The 8947-nt window shown below is 23.4% G+C and overlaps 1 pseudogene; it reads left to right on the top strand.

Moving 5' to 3' along the window:
• Nucleotides 1–640: 640 nt before the first annotated feature.
• Nucleotides 641–8947, top strand: part of LOC111625865 — a 43211-nt pseudogene continuing 34904 nt past the window's right edge.

Raw genomic sequence — 8947 nt, forward strand, 5'->3', positions numbered from 1 at the left:
AGCACTGCATTAAATATTTCCGCACATATGAAGGCTAAATACAATCATAATAATTATATGATTCGTCGTATTAATTAAAATACTTAACATTGTTAAAGTATGATGTAAAACCTCTTATATAATTATTAAAATTAGAAGTTATATTGAAGAATGACTAAAAAAACTTTTATTTTTAAAACTATTCATAAAGTTTATTCCAAAAATATTTTTTAAATTATAGTTTTAAAGACTATTTTCATTTTTAAAAAAATTTTTATATTTTGTTTTCGTTAAACGTCTTCATATTTTTATGTAATATTATTTTTATGTAGTGCATTTAACAGTGACTCACAATATTAATTTAAGAATATTGTATCGCTTTCTTAATCCAGTTTATTTGATACAATATAATATTTATTATAAAGCATTATTAAAAACATCTTATTGAAATTTTATTATATAATATACATGTATTATATTAAGAGGAAAATGTTTATGTAACTTAAATTTGTTTGTCACGTATCTTCGTATTTATAATAATTAATTTTTGTAAATATTAACATATTTTGAAATTTCCTTGTGAATATTTTTATTTCCTTCTTATAAATAGCTTTATTGTTGTATCTTTTTAAACTTGTTATATTTTTAATCGGATGAATTCATTCGATATTTGATGATTCAGGAATAAATTGTAAGTTAACGTTATTAAATCTCCAAATCGCGATTTCTTAAAATTTAGTTTTAAAAAATTAGCCAAATAACAAATAAATATTGTTTTAAACTTGATTTATTAATGTTTAAATTTTATCGATTTATTCTAATTATGCTTCATATAAGGTATGATAAATAAATAGGTTATAACTTTAAAATGAAGTTAAATTAATAATTATGTAATCATTGTTCATCTCTTTAATTTGTATATTTTTTGATAATATTGAAATTAAAATTTTAAAATTTTATAACAAAATATTTCCTGAATTATCTTTAGAAATATAAGATATTATTAACACGCGGAAAATTCGAATATGATAAAACATTATTCGAATAGGTCATTGTGAAGGGGTCATTCAATCAAATCTACAAAATAAATCACGTTATTTTAAAACAATTAATATTATAGTACACCAAGCTTGCTTATTTTTGACGGTTGAATGGGAATTTACCAAGAAATTTACCATTATGAGTTATTAATAGTAGAGATTGCCGTTTCGATAACCTGATATCTTCTGGTACTGACGACCTATCAGGCATTTCTATTTTTGACTTTTTACAGTTAAAACACACATGAGGAAAAATAATAAAAACACGACAATTATCGTTGTCTACATTTAGCATCACAGAGTTCCCAAGAATTACTTCCTTACTGCACTTATAAAAAGTTTTCTAGTAGCTATATAAGCGAGAACGTTAAATTTTTCATATGACATAACACCTGACTCATACAAGTAGTAAAGGAAATAAGAGAAAAGAAAGGAAGAAAGAGATGAGAAAAGGAATAGAAACAAATTATAATGAAAATTTTGATCTGATCTGCAATGATGCGTTCTAGATATTGTTCCAGTTTTTATTTTAAGATTTAATAATTGATGATATGCCTATTCAAGTCCATGTTTATAAAGGTAATTTTAAGATATAATAAGTATAAAAATTTAGAAATAAGTGAAATTATTTAGTAAATATCATATCGAAATTGTAAGTAGCAATATCAAATTATACAAGTAGGGTTATCACACATTAATATTTTATAATTTACTTACAGGGAGTGAAAACTTTTTTTAACAATTTCTAAAACATATTGGTTAATTTTAGTTTTTATCACTACTTAATAGGCATAATTATGCTAATGGCAATGTTTTTTCGGCAGCTTTAAATTTATTACGGTTCGGTTTATAAATATGTATTTTCGTGCAGAAAAATATAGTAGAAATTACAGGATAAAGTAATATACTTGTAGACGTAAACGGAAAGGAAGTAGAAAAAGGTATTCGGTATTACATGCAACAGACTATGTTGATGACCCCGTAACGAATGTATGACTCTGAGACTACTTTTTGTGTGATTCACAGTGTGGCCCAATTATTTTTTTTTATACATAAATACAAAATATATATAACGCATTGAAAATAAAATACTTAAAATCATTCATTGTATATTGTGTTTATATATGACTTTATTAAAGTTTTAGACTTTTTCTTTCTAATATTTGATAAACGTTTTATCATACTGTATTCAAATATTTAAATGTCTGAATCGCAAATGTTACATACACTTGCAATTTAGGCATTTAAATATTTGAATTTTAGTTTGAAATTAGGTTGGTATAATCAATTATAAGTAACTTACTTATTAAATTTATAATAGTGACTTAAATCAATTAGTTGTAAAATGTATAATTCAATTAATTAATAATAAATTTTTATAGAATTTAATTATTTTAAAAATTTGTTTCTTGAAACAAATAAATATTTCGAATTAAATTTAAAAAGAAAATTACTTTTAAAAAATATTTTAAAAACTGATTATTAAGACTATATCATAATCATAATTAGTATGTGCATATTCACATTATTTTGGATATCATGTAAAAATAGAGGCAATTACATAAAAATACATCTTATATTTTATCACATAATTTTAAAATAATTAGAGAAAAACTTCATCAAATGCGAAAAGTTACTGAATATTTTTATATCCTATCAATTATTTATACTAAAATATAATTCTGAAATTATATATAAATTTTGAATGATAAAAATAAATGATCAAATTCCCATTTTCTAGATTTTATTTTATGTCTGTAAGTATACACAACCTGTTAATTCAATTAAGCGAAGTTTATTAACCTTATTAAATAACGATTTTTAAACTTCCTCAATAGATTACATCGATAAAAAAATAACAAAAACAACTTTGTTGTTTTTGTTATTTGTTAACGACTTGGACGGTAAAAAATGACACGTTTTGAACATATAAGAATAAGCGTATTATAAAATATATTTTTGTAGATTTAATTTTAAAAGAATTATTACATCGTTATATTAAATTTAATTATTTGTTTTAAATAAATCAAATAAATCAAATAAATTTTGATATTTTTCTAATACTATTTACGTTAATCCGCTAGGTTAAATAAGCTTATTAACACATCAACCCTTGACATATTTTTAAACCAGAATATCTAGGTTCTGTATTAGTTGCATTAGTTGCTTCATTGCTCTCTTGTATAAACGTTAAATGAATAAAGATATTATTTAACGAACTTAAAGCTTATTATATTTCAAAAGTATTCAGCACCTTTACTGATGTATAGTTTCTTAAAAAAATTTTAAAGAAGAAGGTAAGAACTTGTTTTTGATTTTAATAATAATACTAAATCATTTTAAATTTTATTTATATTTAACGTTTAGTATCAAAATTTTATAAAATAAATTATTTTTAAGTTTAAAATTTTAATATATAAGATAAAAATAGTTTAGATGCATAAAGAAAATTGTGATAATTATTTTTATAACAAATCAAATTTATAATTAATATTAATTTAGTTAGGTATATAATAATTTTTAAATTAATAAGTAATTTAAGTATAATTTTGAGGAAATTATTTTCAAATTATAATAGTGTAAAGCGTAATTTAATTTTATGAAGCATATTAGATTTGTTTTAAAATATCTTATGTAAGTAAAATTCTATTGTATGTATTTTTGTTTAAAAAATGATGAAATTGATAGTAATAAATTTTTTTATACGTTAAAAAGCAATAAAATACAAAACAATTAAACATTTAAGTGGAAAGTTCTATATAGGAAAAGTTTATTTCAGGATAGTTAGATTATTATTATTATTATTATTATTATTATTATTTTAAATATTTAAAATAATATCTAATTTTGTTATTGGTAAATATATTTCTTGAGTAGTATTATATTTGTTTTTCTTTTTGTTGAAATTTTCTATTTAAAAATCTATAAATCAAAATGATTTTCCTGTTGCACAGATTAAAAATTTAGGTTAAATTTGAATGTTATAAAGACATTTGTCACGTAGAATAGATTATTCGATTTTATCTTATTTAATTTAAATTAATATGGTTTAAATTTAAGTACAGATTTAAATAATATTGAATATAAATCGGTTTTACAATATTCCCTGTAACTTTAGATTATAATTTATTAAAAATTCGATATTCATTTTGTAAAGGGTGACGAAAAATACAAAACAAGTTATAATATTAATATAACAAATATATTTAGAAAGATCGTGAAACAAAAGAAAATAATCTTTCCTCAATAAAACATTACAGTAGTATATTTACAGCAGGTTTTTACGATTATGGTTGATGTATTTTATATCAAAATAATATTATAACAATAACATCGAATTTTATAATTATTTGTATCACACTTATTAGAAAATTATACAAAGGTTAAAACTTTCGTAATGGAAAAAAATAGCTGACCTATTCCAAAGCATAACACAGTAAATTCGTTACGCAACGAGTACGTTTTTTGCATTTATTACAGATTTTTTGAAATTGTGTTAACTAAACTAGAAATAAAATTTTATACATAATAGGCTCGGACCTGATATCATTTATTAAGGGAAAAAAGTAAACTGTTAATCGAAGCTCATCAGTTTGATATCAAAAAAGCGATCATTTTTAATTTATTTAATCCTTTGTATAAATCTCATCTATAAAATTCGAAGTACAAATAAAAAATAAGAATTATAATTTAAATATATTACTTGTACTGGTTATTCAATGTTAAAGTAATCAATGAATATGAAAGTAATACTTAAGCAATTATATAGTTTGTATAATATTTAGTTAAGGTAAGCATTGATTTTAATTGGAAAACAAAAGCATGAAAAATACACTAAATTACACGTTAGGAGTTGAGAAAGTTTCAATATAATTTTAAAATATTTAATGCATCAGTACTAAAAATGATTGAAATAACTACAAATACAGATAAACGCGTAGTGTACCTTTAGATTTTTAATCTTAATCTTTAAAAAAACAAAAAAGTTGTATGTATATCTTCATGATTTCTGATTCTTTACTGTAATTTAAAAAAATATAATGGTTTAGAAATTTTCAAAATGTTATGTAAATAATACAATTGGAAAAAAATGGCAAAATATAATTGAAATACGTAAAAATTAAGTAAAATGTGAAAAAATGCAAAGTTACGATAACGCAATAATAAAACACGTGTATCAAAATGAAAGCATTTTATTAGATGATGCCCCACATTATGAAAACTTTAAGGTTAAAATTCGTATAAAAATACGAATTAGGACATTTACATACAAGTCTTGTAAACTATTAAATAAGATTTATAAAATAAATAATATATTAATTTTTACAGTTTAAATCTTTTGAGACTTAAAAACACATATATGTTATATTTTTAAGTGTCAAAACATAGAAAACAAGGTTATAATATAATGTTTTTATATTTTGGCTTGAAACTGACCTAATTTTTATTTATTTTAGTCTTATAAACTGTAATATATAAGTCAAAATTAAATAACTTCAAGACGAAAATCTTATTTTGAATAATGTGATATACTTTCTACTTATTATTTCAGTTTTGTTATGTCGTTAGATTTGAAACTTTATTTCCATCGTAACTATATATGAAAAAATGACTATTTTGATGTATGTATTTCTAAAATTTTTCATTTAATAATGCTATTTTTACTGTTGCTTGCTTTGTGATGTCAATCATACCCATGAAATTATATCATGTCATTCTACTTTTAAGCATTTCGTCCCGCCATTTTATTTCTAAATTTGATTATGATCATTTAATCTAATGTTTGTATCCTTGTTTAAAAGAAAATAGTTCATATTATTTTATATTAATTTGTTTTATTATGCATTATTATTGAAAAACGTCGTTATAAAATATGTAAATAAAAATGTATTCTATAAAACATTCTTTTTTGTGTATTTTTAGTTGCCGAATCTTCGACTTTGGTACGTTGAAACGAATTTGCATTTTAAATTAATTAGCAGCCTGTTTTTCAGCCTTGAAAGTCTACTTATGTATTGTTTTATTAAACTTTAATTTTAAATAATTATTAAGAAATGGAAAAAGAACCAGTCTTTTAAACAGTAATTGGCTATGTTTCAGAATATTATTTAAGCATATCAATAAGATGGTTTTTTTGTATATTTTAAATATTTGTAATAATTATAAGAAAATTTTATAATATCATCAGGATATACGATGATTATTAATATAGAAAACGTTTCAAAGATTTTTATTTTACGTTTCGTTTAAGGAAATTTCCCTCAGAACAAATACAAACTATAATATAGTTAAACTCAATTATACTTTTTTAGGTAAACATATAAATGCTAATAGTTCCATTTGCAGCGATTTTAAGTTACTCAACATCAAATAAAAGTTATTTCAATTGAGCAATCAGCATTAATTTCAACTTTAATATTAATAAAAGTCCATCTAAATAGTTTTTTAATAGCTGTTTAAATTTAATTATTTTTTTTCCTTGGAAAGAAAAATTAATTGAGATTAAATATGAAAGTGATCATTTAAACTTTATAATTACTTATTTAGTTACCTAAATCATATTTTTAGTATGCACAATTAATTATAAAAATTAATGTAAGTAATCTGATTAGAGTAAAAATGGTATTGAATGACTGGATAGATTTCGGATACCAAGTTTACGTTAATATCTTCATTAAAAAATGAAATTTTAAAATATATTATTCCGAAGAAGTTTGGGATATTTTTAAAAATGTCGGAAACTTCCTCGGAATGATATATTTTACTTATATTTGCTTATTTGTTTTTGCAATTAACTTATATTTTATTTAATAAAAACTTCTGACTAATCTAATGGAATTTATAGGTAAATTTAAAATATAGTCTATATTTAACTATGAAGCATATAAAATTATATATTTTAATTAATAATCATTATTATTATCATCATCAGCAAGATTAAAAATGATTTTAATTTCGATCAATTAAAAGTATTTTTCTTATTTATACTTTTAATAGCGTAGATGATGATGACGATGATTAATATTTAACGACTTCCTTATTTTTACACCGTTGCTGATGATAATAACTATAGTAAAACCTGTCCAAAACGGAACCTGAATTAAACGGAAACCTGCCAAACAGGAAAAAATATTCGGTAAGATTCCGGTTTACACAGGTTTTACTGTTATTTTTTTTAAAAACTAATTAATAATATTTCTTTACTATAATATTTTCCTTTTCTCTTTTCTTGATATGAAACTAAGATGTAAATTAAAACTACACGGTAATTTTAGTTAATTCTGAAAATTATCACTAGTACAATATGGATAATTCTCAGAATAATAGGGCGATTTTTGCTTATAATTCAATTTAATTGCAATTCAGTTGAAGTTAATCACTGTTACTGTACTGTATAATGCTCTAAATAAGTTATAGTTGAATTAAAATGAATAATTATTCGAATGTGAACGAGCAAAGTATATATAAACTAGAAATTCTCCCGTCAATTATGATGGAATATTTTTTTATGAGAAAGTGGAGATTGAAGAATTGAGAAGAGTAGAGATTTCAAGAATTTGAAGAACAGTTATTAGCGAGGTTGAGGCCGAAGTTTTAAACGCGATATGATGGTGTTTGGATAGTCAGTGGAATCATGCTCGACATTCAAACACCATTGTCAAACTTGTTGGCTTACAGGAAAGCGGCGCTGAACGTCCGACGTACACGTTTTCGCGTTTAAAACTTCGGCCTCAACCTCGCTAATAATATTTCTACAAATTAAGTAGTTTATACTCGAGCTTGACGTTGTGATGCTGTTTATGCATCCCTTGACAAAGCCATTCTTATTCGATGTTGCTCATGACGGGCTTCAGAAGTCTCGGTTGTTCTTATTCTTTTATATCTAAAATTTACCTGATTAATTTTACTCTTACACTTTCCTCTAGGTATTTTTTCCCTAACAAAATAGCGAGTATTTTTTAATTCCACGTTGATAAAGATGAATTGTACGTACAGTACATTAGTTAGATGAGCGATACACTTTCAAAATAACGAGCTCGTTAGATTGTTTCCTTCTATTGGATAATAGAACGTGACGTGTTCACTACGGAAAGATATTTTTAAAAATTTGTTATAGAAACGATGTGACTATTATTTTTAAAGTTTAAATTGTAAATTTAACGAAGTTTAAAATACTCCATTAACCAAAATATTCAAAAATGCAACTTAAGGGAAATTTCGTCGTCGAGCGTAAACGTCACGTGGTCACTGACCTCACTGCAACGTAAGTGCAATCACCGATCCGAAATCGATAAAATGTTTATTTTATAGCTAATATTTCCGCAAAATAAGTAGTTTATACTTTCCGTTAGAACATAAAACAAATAAAACCGAATTTTCTGAATTGGACAAAAATTGCAGAAGTTATAAGGAATTTACACATACACAAGGACGACGGGATTTATATTAGTAATTTTTTAATTTAATAAATCAAACTTTGATTTAATAATAGATCATTACGTAATTTTTAACTTATACAGTAGAGCGCCGTTTATCCGAATCAATTGGGGACTGGGGTGGCTCGGATAATGAATCATGTACGAAAAAATATATTAATTTATCCCGTGTTGAAATTTCTCTCCGTTGCGTGTCGCTTCGCGTTGAATTTTCGTCGATGTTAAGCCTAACGAAGACTATTGTATCGTTATAAATTATTTTTTTATTTTGTACAAACAAAATAAATTTATTGAAAAATATAAAAACAATAAAAAATTATACTTCAGATGTTAATTTAGTATCAAAAACGTAAAATATTTGAGTAGCCCGAGAAATAGCCGAAGATTGCAGCGCCACAGCACTAGCGAAAATTTAAATTTGCCGACTGGAATGCTTTCGGATAACAGACGTTTCGGATAACCAGCTTTCGGATAAACGACGCTCTACTGTAT

This window comes from Centruroides sculpturatus, unplaced genomic scaffold (assembly GCF_000671375.1).
Source record: "Centruroides sculpturatus isolate CEXI.00-Female unplaced genomic scaffold, Cexi_2.0 scaffold319, whole genome shotgun sequence".
Lineage (NCBI taxonomy): Eukaryota > Metazoa > Arthropoda > Arachnida > Scorpiones > Buthidae > Centruroides > Centruroides sculpturatus.